Source organism: Hirundo rustica, chromosome Z, assembly GCF_015227805.2.
Source record: "Hirundo rustica isolate bHirRus1 chromosome Z, bHirRus1.pri.v3, whole genome shotgun sequence".
NCBI lineage: Eukaryota > Metazoa > Chordata > Aves > Passeriformes > Hirundinidae > Hirundo > Hirundo rustica.
In genome coordinates this window covers 73733890-73753665 of record NC_053488.1, presented here as the reverse complement: position 1 = coordinate 73753665, position 19776 = coordinate 73733890, and the positions used below count along the sequence as shown (strand labels likewise).

The following is a 19776-nucleotide window of genomic DNA, read 5'->3' as shown; positions in this document are numbered from 1 at the left end:
ATAGACATACAAAGCTTAGGCATGCTAAGATACTTATAGCATGGGTTGCCTTCTGAGAACAGCATGTAGAGTCCTCAGAACTTAGTTCTGAGGTATGCAGGACTTCATGTGGGATGTCTGCAAAGGGCTACTATGACCTTTTTCTGTGCATCCACTTGTAGGGAAGTATGTGATTTGCTTCAAGGGTTTATCTGATAGCCGTTCTACATGGCGTATTTTCCTTATAAATTGGCTTTGTCTCCTGTGCTAGGTCTTCCATGTGTGTTCTTTGCCTTGCCTGCAAAGCACTTCTGGTGCATCCTTCCTGAAGTCTGTGTCTGACAAATACCCCTTCATCCTCATGAAACTCTCAGAACAGTGAGAAAAAGTGACTGGATTTGAAGCAGTTAGAAACATGGAAATATTAATTTAGCATCTAACTTATGATCTTTGCCTTCCTCTTAAGAGCAAAGCATACATTTCTTTGTGTCTTTCCCCATCTCTAGGAGCAGCTTCTTGTTTAACTTGTTTCTCATATACTGCCTTACTGCCTTTTGTGAGGCATTTCAGGGAAGCATTCTTGCCAATGTAGGAAGGGTCAATTACCAAATTAGTCTTTGTTCATTATAAAATCAAACAAAAAAAAGTATCTATTATTTTCTCAGTAGTAATCATAAAGCTGCATTGTAAGCTGCAAAGTAATCAAAAAACTGCATTGGTGAAGTGTCATTTCTTTTGACATTCATGATTTTAACCCATCAAATTCAAAGCAAATCAAGACAGCAATTCCTGAGCTGTTTAAAGCTCTGTAACTCTAGTAAAAGAGAAGGCAGCACACTCTTCTGCTGAGAGCACAGGGCTGAGATTTCCTGTGGAAAGCTGCAGTGATCAGAGTGAAAAATTGCATTCCTCACAAATTTCCTTGCAGCGCCCCATGTCATTTATTCTCCCTCATGCCATCCTTGTAACGCCGCAGGTTGGCCACATTGAGGATAGCATATACTGGAGCTCACCCTGGAGCTCTAAAGTCACCTGAAGTTCACTTCTAAGTTTAGCCCCACTGGGACTGGACTCAATATAGATATGTGGCATTTGGATTAGATCTAACACTTTAGGCCAACCGCCTTGCCAGTGAAAATGAGCATAACTACACTGATTTCAGAGGAGGTTCTTTCAGCTGAGAGTCAATCTTGAACAGCAGTTCCGGAATCGGTGAAAGAAAGTTCTGAGTATTCCTGTAGAAAACTTGCTGCCTTTTGCTTCGATTAATATATGACAACCAGCCTTCAGGTTAAAAGTAATTTGTCAGATGGAAGCAGTCTAATAGAGAAATACTGCTCTACCATCAAATGACAGGGGGCTTTGTCTGCGTTATTTCTTGAATTAACCACCTTGCAATTAAATAGAACTATACTAACTGAGATGTCTTTTAAATGTTGCTGATGCACAAAATCTTTTTTGTAGTTCAAATACTCTGACATTAAATATATGACTTTATAAAACATTTTGCTTCATAAAGTGACCAGAGACCACTATTAAGTCAAAATTGCCTCAAGAATCCCTCTTGAATTTCCACATATGTGGCAAACCTTTTATCAATAATACGCCAACTTCATCTCTGAAGCAAAGGAAGGGGCAGAGGGGCACAGAAAATATTGTTTGGAGCTGTCACTAACAAAAAGTCATGATCCTCATTCAGATCTGTTCACATCTGGGAAATATAATGGTGGTCCAGAAGTTAGGTGATCAGGTTGAGAGGAGTTTTTTTTTTATTTTGATCTGGGGGTTTTGTGTGTGTAGGAGTTTTGGGGGTTTGGGGGTTTTGTTTAATTTTGCCTTATTTTTTAAAGATAAATCTGTTTTAAGGCATTGTAGACTTCCACAGCTACAGATTGAAAGGAGAGGGAGAACTAGTAGCAGGTCAAGTTTGGTTTGCTCTTGGGGAGAATGTTGCATAGAAAGAATTTATTCTAACTGTGGTACATAATTCTGACTATGGCTAGGGTCTCTGATTCGCTGAAAAGAAAAATAAGAATCTAGCTGTAAAAATACACTGCAGAAAGTCTGCCTAAGAATTCCAAGAGGCATGAAAAGAACTTTTTTGGACAGCTCTTAAAGCACTATCTTGGGGTTTTTGAAACAGCTGCATTTCAAACACATCATTGTGTTTTATGTAGAGCAAGATTTGTTGGAGAGGTTGACAGATTGCATCAGTGCTAACTTTTTTTTTTTTTTTTAATGCCTTTGACAGCTATGAAATTCTCAGTGACATGGCTTGAAAAGTAGCATCTGCAAATTGGATTGTCCCTTCTTTTGCCTTTCAGTGTTCTTTTTTTCTTTTCAGGCAGAGTGAGGTAACATGTTCCCAGAAAGTCCTTTATATGCTGAATTTTTTTTTTTTCTAGTGCAGAAAATGTTTTTAAAAAATGCATTTCATATTCTGTGCTTAATGTACTGTTTCTGAACCTATCCCTTCCATGAGTTTCCAAATCCTTTTCTTTTCTCCTCTCTTTTCTGTCTTATTCAGCATATTCCCCTTAAAGCTGTATCCTTCAAGGTCACAGTCTGCAGAGGGCTAATTGATTCTTCTTTTCTCCTGGAGCCTGGAAGAGCAAGCAGAAGAGAGACAATCCTGATAATTGTGTCTGGTGTATTAGATTCAAGACTGATTTTTAACTCCTTTTGTTATTCTTTGCCCTTTATCAATACAGAAATATTTATTTCCATTTAGCTTACCTTTTGTATTTCAATATAATTTTTGCTTTGCTGAAAGAGGAAGGAAAGGTGAATGTTTTAAAGCGTTCCCATATTTAGGGAGCTTGTCAATCTTAGCATAATTACACCACAGATGATATTATTACAAGCAGGATACAGTAATACACCCTAACCTACCATCTCACTCCCTGAGAAGACATGCAGTTTGTAATAATGCTAACTCAGTTCAGGAGCTAAATTTCACTTCTTTTAACATTATCATCTTTAAATACAATTCCATCCTTTATCCAGGCTGGTTAGAGATTCAGCGCTGTAGTACTGCAAAAACTGTGATTCTGTAATAATAGCTTTTATATATCTGCAAATCAACCATTCCCCTATTTAAAGGTCTTCCTACAGCCTCCTCATTCCATTTAAGATTTCCCCCCAAAACACCAAGAAATACCCATGTGCAGCTTGCCTTTCTGGGGTGACAGCTCTGCCAAAACAGTGCAGCACTCCTGTGCTTTGGTTCTGCCCCAGAGCAGAGGCATTGTAGGCCTTGGCTTTGGGACCACAACTCTTATGACTTGGTGAAGTGCCACAGGGCACACAAGAGACAGGGCAGAAGACAGACCACAGCATGGTTTTCCTGGAGTGGGTATCCTTGAGAGTAGAGCTAAAGAACCATCAGAGAGCTGGGTCCAGAGGATGTACCTGCCTGGCGGCACATCCACGCAGCCCCTGTATCCACTTCACTTTTGGCTTCCCTGGCCAGCTCGGGTGCCATGCGCTGATGGGATAGCTACGCACGTGCCATGCTGGTGGCCAGTGGATGATCAACAGGCAAGTCTTCATCTCCCTACAGCACTGGACCTGTGCATGTCCCTGGGGAGGCAGGCAGAACTCCTTCCTATCTTACTTATGCTGGCCCTTACCTAGAGAATGTGGCAAAGTGGAAAAAGGGTTAAGCATTACTGTCAACCACCACTGACTGGGACAACGCCCCTCTCATATTTCTAATTTCCACTTCCACTTCAGGTGTGCTGGGTCAGTATTGGCAGTGGATGCTACTTTCTCATCCTCAGTGCGAAAAGGTTAAAAGGTTGCTTCTGAGGTCTGGTAGTGACTATTTAGCTGGGAAATAGTCTCAGCTCCCCTCCTAATTTGACAAGTTCCACTCCAAGATTAACAAGCTCCCTGATAATGGCAATGCTTTAAAGCATTCACCTTTCCATTCTCTTTCAGCAAGGGAAAAATAATATTAAACTACAAAGTTAAAAGGAATGGAATATTTCTGTATTGATAAAGGCTTAGTATGAAAAAAGAGGGAGACCAGTCTTGAGTTGATGCACAGTAGCCAAATTTCTTGTGTCATTTTAGAGCTAGAGATGGGGAAAATTGAATAAAAATTGTAGTGTACCTTGCATCATAACATAAATATTTCTTAGATTTTTTCCCCCTGCCTCTTTCACTTCCATGCATTCATTCTCAGCTCTGCATTTGATGGGTTTTCTACTTTTCACAGTGATTTGGGAAGGTCTGTACTTTATCTTGATGGCAGGCTAGAGGGAGCTTCTCCCTCCACTTAAAGGTCCTGCAGCCCTCTAACTTCAATTTAAGGATGCAGGATTTGTTCACAGCATCTTCATGCAATGTTTGTTCTTATTCTTGAAAGAGTCTGATTCTGATCCATGCGCTGTGTTTCAAATCCCCATCACAACACCATAGGGTTGAGTCCAGGCCTGGCAACCTCTGCACATGTCAAGGTCAGGGATGTCTCAGAGAGCTGCACGGGACTGTACTCAAGGGAAGGGAGAGGAAATGATACAGCACAGGCTCTACTTCAGCCTTTTCTGTCCTAACTGTTGCTCTGCAGGGCAGAACCACAGGAGAGATTGTTTTTTCTCCAAAACTTGAAGATGCTGAAAGAGAGCAACTTAAAGTATATGCTGGTCCGTTTCTGACATAGTGCTGGATTTGATTAACTTCAGATACATGACTTAAGTGCCTGCATTAGAAATCTAGTTAGCCTTCAGCTGCATATCCAGCATATCCCCCAGGCGATTCCCAGAGTGACTCTAACAGGAGTCACTCTCTTTCCCCATGAGTCTTCAGGGAGACTACCTTTGCAATACAGTTTCTAAGTTAAATATCTACTATGAAATATGAGGATTCGTTTTAAAAGCCATGACTTTTCTTTTATGTATCCTGTGAATTAACATCTTGTCACAGCAAAGTTACAATTAATGGTTAAGATACCAGACAAGTTTTGAGCCTAACTCAGGAGCGTAGTAAAGGGATGCTGATCTCAGTAGGCCCAGGAGACACAACAGAGCCTCCATTACCAAGCAGCAATAAAGCAAGTGCCACCGTACTGAGCCAGCCAGTCTGTATTGCTCTGTTGTTCCAAAGGTCATGACAGCTCCTAGAGGTATATACTTGTGACAGGAGCACTCATGGGGACTGATGGAGTGAGATGCATAAGATGCAGCAATTTTCAGGGAGTTCAGGTCCATTAAGCCTTCCAGAGCAATAACACAGACCTCCCCCCCCACCCAGTCCAGTTAGTTCACACTGTCTTTAAAACGTCCTCAGCAAGCACAGTTTGCTCAGACCAATTTATTGTTTTGTTTCATTCGGTATCTCTACCACCCCCCTTTTAGCTTTCATTGGTTGCATGGAAACAGTTCTTCTATTTAACATGTAACAAACTGTACTGATTGGTCCTGTGTTTCTTTCTCTTGCACAAGCACCCCAAATTCATGGCTTTCAAATTTTCCTCATGGGTGTGGTTTTCCTTTCATGCAGCATTCAACATGCACAGAATATGGTGGAGAAAAAGCAGCATTTCCTGGAGTGTTTTTTCTTAATAACAGTACAAAACAGTAGTTTGCGCTTGTAATTATTTTTAAAGCTTCATTTTGCTTTGTAAGCTTCCCTGAGAGTAAGTCATGTATTTGTGCTACATGGAGCCTTTTGCATGTTCTCCCTCCTCATTTGTATACAGATGTATATGTGAGTATAGAGAATACAGTACATATCCAAAGTATATAGTCATTATTTCTTTATTAAAAAATGACATCTGCAATTGTTCTACATCAAAAGTTTCTAAGCAAAACTGATTAATAATTGAGGTAATTACAAAATTCAGGGTTTGGATTTCCACTGCAGAGTAAAATTATCCTTATTCTATATCTGTTGTATTTTTTACATTAATTATACTCTTTGATTTCCTGTTAATGTACTGCAGATAAAGCACACAGCAGCCTACCTGAAATTTGCTCTGCCTAACTTCTGGTTACAGAGAAACCTTGGGAAACTTTCTTTGCACCAGATGAGAAAGCACAATTTGGCTTGCTGGAGGCTAAGTAGCAGGTTAATTGTGGTGCAGAGCTGGGATGATATAAATGAGCATTTTCATCATTTGCAGTCTTGCTAATGGAAGTGCAATAGATTTGCTGCAGAAATCCAACTCAGAATCAATAGCAATGCGATGAGGCAGCTGGTTCAGGGAGAGCACATGTGATGCCAATCTGCTGTAGAGTACCTGGGCAGATATTGCAAAGTCTCTCTTTCAGGAAAGGGGAGATGGGCCTAAAAATGCCATGGCAGGTGATAAAAGAATTTTGAAAAGAAAATGCCTATTTCACCTAAGATGGGCTGGAATTAAGAGAAAAGGCTTTCTCTGACTAAGGGAAGACAACTGTTTTCTTTGAGGGATTCAGATCTGTTGGGACTCAAAGCTAGGTTATTGTTACACAGTACTAACTTCAACAGGAGTCTTTGTGTTTCAGGTCATGTTCAAGCCACATGTAATCAAGGATTGAATCATGGTGTGTGTTGTGGAGATGGATAGGTGGGTTTAGAGTATCTTCTACCAAAGGCTTCTGCCCTCTTGTTCCCTCAGCAGACCACAGAGAGGAGTAGGCCCTGTCTTTTGTGGACTGTTTTATATTAGGCACACTGGCTATCTTTACAGTTTATACTGAAAGGAGACCAGTTTCCTGGAGACTGAGCACTGTGAATCACATCTTGATCTTTCACTTTAAAACATTTTGTGAGGTACTAGACACAGTAGGAGGTAGACATGAAACTCAGGAGCTGGAGCATGACCACTTTGGCAGTTAGGGAGCAGCAAGGGAGAAATACATTTTTTTGAGGTAATGTGAACTCTGATTATTTACACCCTGACCCATCTCATCCTTCTCCCCCATTCACAGCAGAGTCTTAGTCACTGAGATAAAAGAAAAAGTTTTAGCTGAGGAAAAATATGCAGGAACAAATCCAGTGGGACAAGGCTAGCCATCACTCAAGGCTTCCCTAAGCTAAACTTAGAGGCAAGGTCCATTCAGCTCTGGACAAGATCAGTAGTATTGTGGCATCTGTCTATTACATTTGGTCCTGTATTGTTTGGCTACAAAAGCATTATTTCAATGCATATCTTCTTGCAAGGATATATTCAGCTTTTTCACATATGCTTTCCCTACCTCCTCCCCCACTTTTTTATATCTCTGCTTCATCCTGGAACTTGCTGGCAGTGCATTCTTATAACTCAGACAGCTTTTTATTTTGGCAATGAATATCATCTCAGTTTTTGAGATGAAAGGAAATCAATACTGGGTTGGTAGTCACATGGCACTTGGATAAATATATGAAGCTATGATCTTAAGCATGATTTGTGGCATAGTTCAGTATTTCTATGGAATTCCTGAAAGATGTTTGAATTTTACAATTTTTAGCAGTCGATTAATTCATGTGATTAGACAGATCAAAGTAGAAAAAAAGAGTATCAAGCTCATTCAAAAGCCTTTCTCTTATTAAAAAAAAAAAAAAAATCTCTGCGCTGATAAAATATTACTTGAATCTTCTAAGGAGGTAACTGGAAGCTAGTGTAAGGCTACTGGAACAGCATCTTGAGAAGAGAAATTTGGACTTTTTCCCACATTAAATTAATCTGGATAATTAATTTAGTATTTCAGCTTGAATTAAATGGTCTGGATTTTCACTGGTATAAAGGTTCTGAGGTCTGTAGCCCTGTAAGGCCTATCAGAGCACTGGAATGCACGACACTGTCATCTTTACTAAGGTTTCTTCCAGTTGTGGTGTGAAGCCTGAGAGCAAAGACAGTGTCTGCCTTTTCCCTTTTCCTAGCATCTCTTTTAAAGAATACCGCCTACTCTGACTTAGAAAATATGTGTTTGTATTATGGCCACTCATTCATTTACACCTTTCTCTCCTAGATTAAAAAGTTCTTCCATGCCATGTATTTCCCACTCTCAAAGGTCCATATACACTGTAATCAGCTCAACGTTAGATAAGCCTTTTTGACAGCGTAGGTAGGCTGAACTCTACGATCCTCCCCATGGAGGAAGTTGTTTTCAGTCCTTGAATGATTTCATCTCTCTTCACACTTTCTTATTTTTCAGATAAATAGAACCATAATTTTGATGGTACTTAGACATGGACTAGTCCAAAACCCCAGCAAAAGACAACAAAACCCACTCATTGCCTTGATCACTGTTTAGAAAACTCACAATGCATAAAGTAGCATCACTGGCTTTATAATATTTTAAGTAGTAAATCAGTAGTAATGTACAGTCAGAGCAGAAGACCAATGACTCACACATGAAAGAACCCTTACCAACCTGCTTCTTTAACTCCCACGGTTGCATACTGCTTCTCACTGGGGTGGAACAATAATCCTAAGGGCCAGTCAAAGGAAAAAGAGACAAATATTGCCCAGCCATGGCAATGCTGTGTGCATTTTAGGAGGAATTTCAGTTCCCTCATTCCCCATTTGGTTCTGTCCTACTCCAAACGATGACTTTATCAAGTCTTCTTGGGTGTAGAGGAGGCCAGCTCAATGATTTGAGCTGTGCAGAGTTCCCCTATACACCTGACTTCTGCTCATGCTTTCAAAGATTCTCCCTCTGTGCCCTGCTGACACTTCTTCCACTGTTGCCCAAAGACCATTTCATCACTTTTCCCTTCATTCAGTTTATTATCTCAACTTCTCCAACATTCGTTTCAAAAGTGGAAACTGTCCTAGTACATGGATTAGTGGGATGGGAGGATTGCATTGCTCTTGTCTTCTCAAAGATACTTTGCTTATGGACTCTTGAATTTCTGTCCTACAGTGAATATATTGAATGGTCTTAGCCTGACAGGGTTCCATTATGCCTGAGCATCTTTTATAGTAACAGGACATGAGAATAACGGGGCATGATCCTACCAAGAAAGTCACAATGGCTAATCATGTCAAGATATCTTGATTTTTAAGACGTCTTTATGTTTTCAGTATAGTTTTTCTTGGGCTGTGAGTGTGCTCAGCAGGACAGCTATCAGTGTGACAGTAATAATGCCTTAGCGATGGAAATTAAGTGTATGAGGGTGAGAGGGGCAAGAATAGGGGAATGGAAGAATGATCATTTATGTATCTGGTCTGAGTTGATCAGGGAACCAACCACTGAGTATGTTGTTATGGTTTTAAGAACTAAGGAGTAAAGCATCAAAAGAAAGACAAAAGGCTTTCTGCTGTGTTGGTACCGGATCTTGGAGAGGCTTGAGCTCTTACTTGCATGAGCAAAACATCATTAAGTAGCCAGAAAAGGGCTAGGGAGACTGCAAAGAATTGATTACAGCTGTCTAGCACAGGAGGGCAGGGAAGGTCTGTTATTTTCTTGACTAGATAAAAGCAGGAAGAATCTGTTCTCCAATGCCACTTGCAGCAGATCCCAAAGCAGCTTTTCCCCCTGCTGAGAATCTGAACTAGGAATGCAATCATTCCCTCTGTTCATCTTATATTTCTATGGGATCTGCTGTGGGACAGATCATCTTCCCATCTGGCCATGCTGAGTGCACACTTTTGTTGATGACGAGATCCAAGGAATTGCCCTTCACACCCTGCTTTCTCTAGCCACCCAAACAGCTGGAGTTGTTCTGCTTGTGCTGCAGACACTGCAAAGTGTCTCACTGTTACTGAATTCCCTCCCTCACTTTGTTCAGAACCCCTCACTGTACCCCAGCCTTTGCCTCATGGTGGTTAGTCAGCTTACCCTTCTTTTTGGAATTGTTGATTTAGTATAATTTTAATAGATTGTGAATGTCATCATTAACAATCTTCGCAAGTTCCTCCAGCTACATAATTTTGGGGACATACAAAAATTGAATGCATTCTCTTTGTGAGCGAAGAAAGGCTGTGTTTCTGGATGAAAAGGCCAATGAATGCATTAGGAAATCAGACTTTTGCTGCAAAATCAGTTGATAGAAAGGCACCTTAAATTTCTCCTTTTGGTTCATAAAATGGCATCTGGCCAGTAAAGCCATCCAAATGGGATTTGAATACGTTTAAGAACATGGCTAGCAACCTTTCTGTTGTTTGCTATCCCGAGCATTTGAATTTGTTGTACTGTAGAGATTAATAGATGCCTCTCATGTAAGTAGCTTCTCAAGCAACCCTGTAATTTTCCTAATTGTTGCTAAGTAGATTGCTTAATGTGTCCAGTTTTTCCTCCTCCAAATTTGGAGGAAGGATTAAAAAGATATGTTCTGTCTTTTTATCTGTGTTATCTGTGTATTCAGATAACTGCTACAAGCCCGGGAAGTAGATTTGCTAGCTGTGAATCAGAGGAAGTACCAGTTCACAAAAGCCACTTAGCTGGACAGAAGCTGGTGGGGGAGGGGTCTGAAGAAAAAGAAAACAGAAAAATATTCTGATGTTTTCTGACCAGGACTGAGATCCACAGAGTGCTGCATGTCAATATGCCAGGTTTCAAAGTAGAATCTAAATTTATTTGTCCCCGCCATACTTAGCAGCTTCCCCAAGTTGTAGAATAACATGTGGTTATGCTTTGCTTTTGCAGATTATCTGTAATTGTCTTCTCAGGGGTGTTACTGATACTTTCAGGATGCTAATGCACATTGATTTTTAACAGATGTGTGTACCAGCATCACTGTCTGATGTTAACTTACATTTAATTAATATCTTAATTTTCATACATTACTCTGTTTCGCAAATGATGATGGCATAATGGCTTTTTTTTTCCTGATAATTAATCAAAAATGATGACTTAGCAGAAACTCGGACAGTGTTAAGAAAGCATTATTGGCAAACGTTGGTCAAGTCATGTAAATACTGCCCCTTCAAAGGAAAACTTTAAAATATCACTCAATAGAGAAAAATCGGACATCTTGATCAGGACTTCTGTGTAATTTCAGGTCACATAAGAGAAAATTTAGTGTTCAGATTGTCTCGGTTTGAAAGACAGGTATCTCCTAGGGAGGGGCAGGGCCTCTGTAGGACTGGGGAATTCCAATCCCCTCCCTCCAAGTTATTATAATTTAGAAGATTAAAGAGGCTTTTCAGGCAGAGCTATGGGGAAAGGAATAACAGTTCTTTACTAGTAAGTATAACAAGGCAAGCAAACAACAACAACCACAGCATTAATAATAAACAGAACCAGGAACCTCGAGAGGCTTTGTCTCACAAAGCCTGGGGCAGTCTGATCGCTTGGGACTCTGAGAGCACCAAGGTGGAAGGGTGGAAACTCCCGGGCTGGTGGCTGGAATGGCAGGATGTCCCCGGCAGGCAGGGGGGTGCGGGGCTACAGCGTAGCACCAAGAGCAGCGCTGGAGAAGCCGCAACAGCCGGACAGGACTGGCCCAGCTCCAGCAGGGCAAGCAAAGGAGTTTGGAATTCCCGGGCACACGAAGAGATAGATGATGGTAGATTTCCCAGGACCGGACTTTCTGTTGACAGTGGACTCCTCCCGCAGCAAGCAGCAGCCTGGCCGCCCTCTCCGATGCACAGAGCGAGCAGAATGCCCAGCTCCCCCAACCCTGTCCTTTTCCTGCTCCAAAACTTGCGTGATCCTCCCCTCCTTTGTGTTAGTCAAGCACCATCTAAGTACCACCACTTTGTCTCTTAGCAACTTATGGGGAAAAAATCTTTAAGGCAAAAAGGAACAAACCTAACCCCCAACACAGATCTGTCAGGGAAATCTGCATCTTGCAAGACTGAGCTAAACACAGATTTTCCAAGCTGGAAATTAACCACAGTTCTTTTAAGGATAAACAGTTAAGAAATGTTTCCTTTGGGGGTTAACTAACCTCAATCAACCACAGTAATGTCAGCAATTGTACCACAGTAACTTGCTACCAGAAGGTGACTGTTTCATACCTCAATCGCATCAAGAGAAAAGCTTTAGCAAATTCAAGTCTCTCCCTCTGGTGACTTTGGGTCAATGGAGATTTCTTCATGATTATAAGAATTACTTCAAACAACTTTTTACCTACACACTTACTCTAGTTTTCACTGAAAACTAGTGGTCAGTTCAGCTACACTGACCTTTGTTTTACCTTGCGGTTATTTCAGGACTGGAAATGCTGTCTACCTTTCCAGTTGCAGCTTGACGTCTCCTGGTTTAAATGTGAAAATAGAAGAAATGTTGTGATGATAATATGAAACCTTGGAATGATGCTTTGAAAACTAACACTTAATCTGCTTTAAATTCTGCTTATTTAGAAACCATTATATGCTTATAATATTATATTGCATTATAATATTACTTATAATATTATATTGCATTATGTTGTATCCTCATGGAGGTTCCATAGAGTGAATATTCATAAAGTACAAGAAAGCTATGTAGCAGAAGTACTACACATCTAGTGATATTTGTTAAAGTATGAGAGTTTCTGGGGATGTTCACTTGTTAAGAGAGCTTTTAAATTTTTCAAATTGCAACTTCCCATGTGTGATCCTAACCCCAGTCCTTCCTGTGCTTTATCTTCTCACACTGTTAATGATCTGCCCTTCTCATTGCTTGAGAAGCCTTCAAGCTCCTGCTGCTTGTAATTCTCAGCAGACATGGACCCAGAGTTCTGCTCCTTAAGACAGCTCATATTTTGAATTATGCATACATCCATTTCAGAGGGACTGCATTTCATGGCTCCTTTTTGGGGTTGGTGATGTAAGGGAGTTTAAGTACTATAGTGACACTTTTCATTTTTCATGTCCTAGCTCAGTTAAGAGCAAACCTTGAATTGTGTCATTTTTCTCTCATGTGACTGTTTAATCACCTGAGAGAGCACTAGCCAGAGTTTTGTGGTAAGATTGATTATATTCCCAACAAAGTGCTTCCTTCAGCTGAGCGCCAGGAAATAGCCAGTTTAGCAGCTAATGGGCTTCAGTCTGATGTGAAAATGGCGACTGTGATGGAAATGTCACTGCAGTGCAAGCCAGCCCTTTCAGCTATCTGCATACTGGTTGGAGGCTGCTCAGGTTTAAAGATGAGGGGAGATACTCCTAATCTGGACTACACAGAGCTGTGCTGTTGGGGCACATCACGTCCTCCTTTGAAAGTGTCAGGGCAGCATGTGTAGGAATATCCAGACGTGCAAGTAGAGAAGAGTGTTGCTGCAGGGATAATGATGGGGCTTTTTTCTGCAGTTAGCCTTTATAGTGCTGGTGCTATGAACTTTGCAATAAAAGTTCTGGCATCGGCAAAGGGTGCTCCAGGATCAGCTGGGACCCCAGTTTGCATGGAGAGAACCAGAATGGAGTGATCTTCCATTTAACACACATTAGAACAGCAGCCCACATTCATATCCATTATAAGACTGGGAGAGAGCTAAGGAAATGTACTCACCAGTCCCATTTTACACAGCATGAGTCAATAATAACACTGTAGGTGACAGTTTACAAATGTTTTGCCTTGCTTGGATGAATTCATATTCTCTGAGTGCCAACACCCTCTTACAGATGCCTCTGTGATTTACCATGTATAACAGAGGAAACCTCTGGCAGCACCAAGAATGAAGTCCCACAGACAGAAAGGCATCTGTGCTCCCTTAAGTAGTAGCATCTACTAACGAAAATCCAGGAAGAAAGAATAGAAAATTCACAAATAAAGGGTAGTAAATATAGACTTATACTTAGAGGTGTGTGCATAAAGACACAGCAAAGTAAAAATCATTCTGGGATCATTCTGGGATCATTCTGGAATCCTTCTCTTAGTGAGATTTTTGTTTGTTTGTTTGTTTGTTTGTTTGTTTTAAATTTCTGAAGATGTATTGTTTAAAATACGTAGGAAGAGAACATGTCAAGAGAACATGTCTTCACTTTTAAAATGCCTTTCTGGCATTTATTGCTAAAAATGAATTAAATAAATGGAAACAAAATAAGGTCCTGACATTTCAAGTCAGACTGTTTTTCTGTCATCGTCGTTGAATGTAATAGACTGTTAGCTAATGGGTCCCTTCAGGGGAAGAAAAAAAAAGAAGCAATGTTGCACTTCTTTGACAACTGACAAAGTACTAGTTAACCAAGGCCTGGTGATCATCTTTCCCTAAGATGAGAGTTTTGAGTGTTGTAGAATAGTTGTTCACCCTTTGGCTGAACCTCAACTAGCTGCAGGGCCTGTTTGTTTGTGTTTGTATCTGGTTTCTGGTTTTGTTTATTTGTTTGTTTTTAATAGAGATTGATTACTTATTTCCAATCTTGGCTAGTTTCAGTTTTGTAAATAAATATGCAAAATCAGATCATCATTTGATTGAGCACTGTCTGGTCCAATGGCTGTTTTTTCAGCCTGTCCATTGTATAGCACAGGCTCAGGCCTCAGTTCCTCAGCCACCCATGGAGCCACTCCATTGAACTTAGCAGCCTTGATGTGCACAAATAAAGGTTGCAGGTATGACCTTCACAACATCTCCTGTATCACTGGCCAGGGGATCTCTCCCTGAGCAACAGTCACCCTGAGGGTGCTTATGTCTCTTCTTCTGCTTGGGTTGGAGGAGGAAGGAGCCCATACTCTGCCAGATAGAGAAGCACAGCTGTGGGAACAAGAGGAGCCGTGAAGGGCCTGCTGTGCATTACCATACCACTGCGGTGGTGACAGGTTGCCAGCCTCGTGGCTAGAAGGGAGGGCAATCCCACAACACTGACTGTGGAGGTTGCAGGTATCCAGTGTGGATACACAGCACAAGGATAGCTCCAGCTCAACAGGCAAAAAGGCAGATCCTTTGGGAAAGAGAAGAAGGGACATAAGCACTTTCTGACTGACCATGGGACACTCATAGGCTTAAGTGCATTTTCTTCAGCAGAAACTGCCTCCTTGCTTGTTGGCTCTCTCCAGAAAGATTTTTTAGCTTTGCCCTTCACTCTTGTCATTAATATAATAAATTGAAGATAATTGCTTGGTTTGAAACAGCTCTGTCTTCTGATGTAGGTGGGGAAATGATGCCAGGAACAATCTTTCTTCTGCCAGTTTGCTTTTGTCTGCAGCAGGGATATATACTGGTTCTGTATAGATGCTGTTGTTAGCAAAAAGCAACCTAAGCACTGCCTCAGCTAGAAATGCAAGATTGATTACATTAGATGTGCTTTATTCCCAGTGTCCTGCATGAAATCAGCTCCAAAATAGGTTAATACTGTTGCTTCAGAGTGGAAAATGCCAGTGGTAATACAGGGTTTGTTATGGATAGGCAGCTTGGTACAGAGCACAAATGCATGGGATTGGGTCACTGCCAGACTTGTATTTGAGAAGAGAGGTCAAATGAAAATTTGCATGGGATGATATCCTCTATACCAAACTCAGCATGTGACCATTTGCTGGGATAACCCAGGGAGCTGTATTCTCTTTACATCTGAGTTCAGTTCTGCTATGGTGCTGTTTACAGAAGACTGAAGCACTTTTTCTGCCATGGTCCGAATTATTCTGCTGCTTCATTATTAAGACAGGCCACCATGACAACACTTTAAGTTCCACTTGAAAATGAAACATATCTTCTGGAAAGCATCTAGCTTGAAACTGCAGGGAAGTTACTGGAAGCAGAGCAGAACACAATACATACTGCAGGGACAAAAGCCTCTACAGGGTCCTTGTGCACTGCAATGGATGGATCATAACTTTTTTGGTACAACACACAATAACTAAAAGGCAGTAGCCTTCTGCTCCAACATCAGTGACAGTGAAGAGGTTAGGGGATTTTTCATGGCTCTAGAATTAGGAGATTAAGTTTTAGTTTGTCTTTGCTTTGTGAAGCTCTTCTCTAGTGGTCCACTGCACAGAGAGGAAACTGACATTACCAACCATATGAAGGCAGTGTACTGCCTACATGAAGCTGTCGTCCTGGACTTTCTGGGGATTGATGTGCAAGTGAATGAACAAACCTTTTCCAACTGTCGTATCTCAAAGTGCCCTTGGAGTTCAGTTTATGAGTGTTACTGCATGAAGAGTTTGGGGTCCCACTTGGAAATGCTGTGGCTGGTACAGGTCTACTCACAGTCAAGAACAGAAATTTGTGCAGAGCTGGAGTGAATGCTTGATTTGAAGGGGTGCCCCTAGAGGGGGAGAGTGATGCTGTTCCATGACCAAGGAGTGCTGCACAGAGCCTTGCATCATGCTCCCATACCCCCAGTCCCCATGTGCTACATATGTCCCATTAACGGCAGCCCTTTGCTGTTAATTCATCTTCCACAGGAGGCATTCCTAGGGAAAGATTGTGGTTTCACACAGTAACCTGGAGACACCTGAACAGTAAATGACCTGTTGCCTTTTACGTGAGGACTAAGTGCTAAGCTACAAGTACAGGGCTGTAATACTTGATTGATAGTTCTTCAGGACTGCAGGCTTTGAGGAGGTCCCAATTGTTTTTCAGAGAATGATCATGTCAACATAGTTAAATTTTCAGGGTCAGGATCTGCTAGTTCTTTTACATATTTTCCTGGCTTTGCACCTTCTCAAGGTCACAAGTTATATCCATCCTGCACCCCAAGTACTTTTTGGTAAATGTAAGAGGAGTAGTCAACTGTAAGGTGGGAAAACAACATCTCTGAGACTTCTCAGTATCTTCTGTTACTGAGCAAGGTTGCATAGTTTGTGTAGTCCTGCAGGCCACAAGACATAAGGCAAAATGCTTCACACCTCTTAGATCCGCCCTCTGCCATATCCACCAACTCACAGGAAAAGTGAAAAATAGCCTGCAGTGTATTTGCTTTCTGCTCCAATCTGAATGTGAAACAGGTGTATCATGTTACAGACCATCACTTTGGCTGCTGGTAGTTTGTGAGCCAAAGAGTTCTTTACTCTTTGGTGTCTAAGAGTCATCAGAGTGTTATCAGAGTTAAGATCATAAAGGAGGAAACAAACCTAATTTTCTCATAGCTACTCTTACAATAAAGTTCATGTGTGAGTTAATGCCTGATTAATGAAGCTGTAATTTTAGGCCTGACTGCTAAGCTTTTACCAAACACACTGGAATAATCAAGCACCTGCTTTCATTTACTTTGTTGGAATGATCTCTGAGACTCATGTGGACTTCTACAGGTATTAATCTAAATCTAAGTATCTACAAGATAATTGAAAACCATGGATTCACCATATAGTGGGTGATGGCCTTATATGCTATGGCCCTGTCTTCTCACCCTTTCTTAGAGATTTGAAAAACCCAAACCAAAAATATCTGTAGTAAAAAAGGTTTATTGTCCTATTTCATTCACTTGTCCATCTCCTGACTATCCTCATCTACTTCCTGTTTCCAAGGTAGGTTTCTTTTTTTTTTCTTTTTTTCTTTTTTTTTTTTTTTAAAAAAAAAGAGGTCTCTTGCATCCTAAAGCATTTCAATGGTATATTGTTTCCTGTTCTCAGTGCCTTATATCATGTCCTGGTTATCTGACACTTCTAGAGAATGAGAGGGAAGCTAAAGGCTCTTTATATATTGCCTTGGGACATGGCTAAGGCTCCTTTCACTCAGAAATTCAAGGTCTTTACAGGGGAAATAGGAGAGTTGCAATGGCTTCTGATCAGGCTAAAATTACTATACTGTTACAGAGATTAAATAGAATAATCCTGATAGCCCCTAGTATATTATCACTGCCTGATTCCAGCTAAGAGCTGGTGGAACAATATTTCCAGGGGACCATCTATTATTCATCTCTCTTTTTTTCTCCAAAAGGCCATAGACCCAAAGCATAACTAGTTTTACTTTTGTTTTGAAAGAAATACCATGCTGTTTCATCTCTCATGGTGCAGTTAGGTCCTTTTGGAGAACTATATAACAATATGTTCTTGCCATGGTCGGGGAGGCCATAATTTATTCTGCCAAAAAAGGGCTTCTCAGTATAAGGCATTGTCCTGGTTTGGGACAAATTTGGGAGAAAACCCCTGTATAGGATCCCTCTAAGGAAGCAAACCCAAGTGGCCCCTCCCTCCAACTGGTCTGGTAAAAAAAAAACACCTCTTTGGAGAAAAGTGGAAAAAACCATTTTACTAAACAAATTAAGTGCATACAAGTATAAAGAGTGAATAATATGAAACAATAAAACCTCTCCTTCTGAAGTGAGATGGCAAATTGAGAAAGTCCTTGCCGTGGGTGTAGCTCGGCTCTCTCTCAGTCTCTCCTCAGTCCCAGTCTCTCTGGCGCTGCTGGAAAATGCCGAGGTCCAGGCCCCGGTGGGCCGCAGGTGCAGCCCCCAGTGATCCTCTGGGTTTTCAGTCCAGAGCAGGTTTAAACAGTTCCAAGAAAAAGGAAAAAAACAGTCCAGGGAAATTCTCTGCCCTAGCTAGCTGAAACTAACTAAAAGCAAAAAAATATCTCTGTCCTGCAGTCTCTCCAAGCCTCTGCTGAACACCCCGTCTGCAGAAGAATGTGGAGGAGTCGGGCAGTTTTCTCAAAACAAACTCTGCGCTTCTCCTTGCTCTTAGAACCAGTCTTAAAGGCACAGGACTCAATATACAGCACAAACAGAACAGACGATTGGGGATACAAGCATCATTAAGTTACCCTAGGACAGGCATTTGTTGGGTTTAATTCCCTGGCATTCAGGTGGTTTTAGAGTCCTGGCCCTCTGCAAAGCTCTGTGCCGAACCGAAGGAAGAGACGGAGTCTTCAAGTTTAGATTTTTCCAGGTTGCATACTTCGTTTATTGTTTCTTATCTTACAATTTTCTCAGTCCAACAAGATGTTTGCTGCGGCTTGGACTTCTCACGTCTCCCCCCAAGCTGGGTTGTCCTTATGTTTTATACTAATTGCTACGTATTTCTTATTTACTATTTCTTACCAATGTCTATCACTATTACTAAAAAGGTCATCTTTACTTTGACCCAATCCTCACTAACTACTTTGCACCGCGTCACTGCTGAAATGGAGTGAGGGAAGGAGAATGAAAAAGAAGGAGACAACGCCCCAGATTCTCCATCTTGCTCCCATTCACTTCAATGCTAGGAATCTAAAATTACTGTTTTTTCACCCTGTGATAAGCTAAACTACTATTTTTCACACTCTTGGGGCCTGCAATGCTTCCTGCAGTGCAAGAAGCCTTTCCCACAGACTGAAATCAAATCCAGTGTCTCTCTGGGCTCTGGGCTGGGGTCCAAGACCCCCCTGTCCAGGTCTCTGACCCTCCAGGGCAACCAAAGGAATGCCCTGGACTCCAACAGGCATTAACAGTGAGCAAGCTCCCAGGTACATAAATCTCCAGAGACAGATAGAGACCTCTCTAGTAAATGAGGATTATCCTATAGCCTCCCACTCCCCTTTCCAGGGTGTTGCCAATCTTAGGGCTGACAGTTGTACCAGACCCTTTCTAGTAACATTTTACTCAGTTCCTCTCACACAAACACACTCAGCTCTGTAATTGCTTCTCATAAAATGCATTTGTCTGCCTAACTCCTGCCATGTCATTCCTGCAGGGCAGGGTCTTTCTGGTGCTAATAAAGCTCTTGCAAACTCAGGACTATGCAGCCATGGGGAAGATATCTGAAATCCAGTCAGGGCCTGGATTATCACAAAAGGATATTTTATTGTGCAGTAGTTGCCTGGGGCAGAAGTCATCCAGACTCTATACTGACCAACCTACTTAGGTAGCACAAATAATGTATGTGCTGCCATGGGGGCTGAACATTACCTGAATAGGGGGCAGAAGTAATCAGCTCTCTCCACAAGCACAAGAGTGGCATTTTGAGAGGCAGGCTGTTCTGGGCAACAAGGGTCTGTTTTCTCAGGACTGCATCCTTTTTGTCTTCATGGACGTGACAGGGCCTGGATTTGCTTTGGACAAAGGTCAGAGGAATTCAGAGCAGCAGTGCAGAAAGCTGCAGA

The 19776-nt window shown here is 41.5% G+C and overlaps 1 protein-coding gene across 16 annotated transcripts in view; it reads left to right on the top strand.

The window, feature by feature from the left end:
* The window catches only part of NRG1 (neuregulin 1), a 404423-nt gene that overhangs the window by 300526 nt on the left and 84121 nt on the right, over nt 1-19776 (top strand). The gene's annotated exons all lie outside the window — the stretch shown is intronic.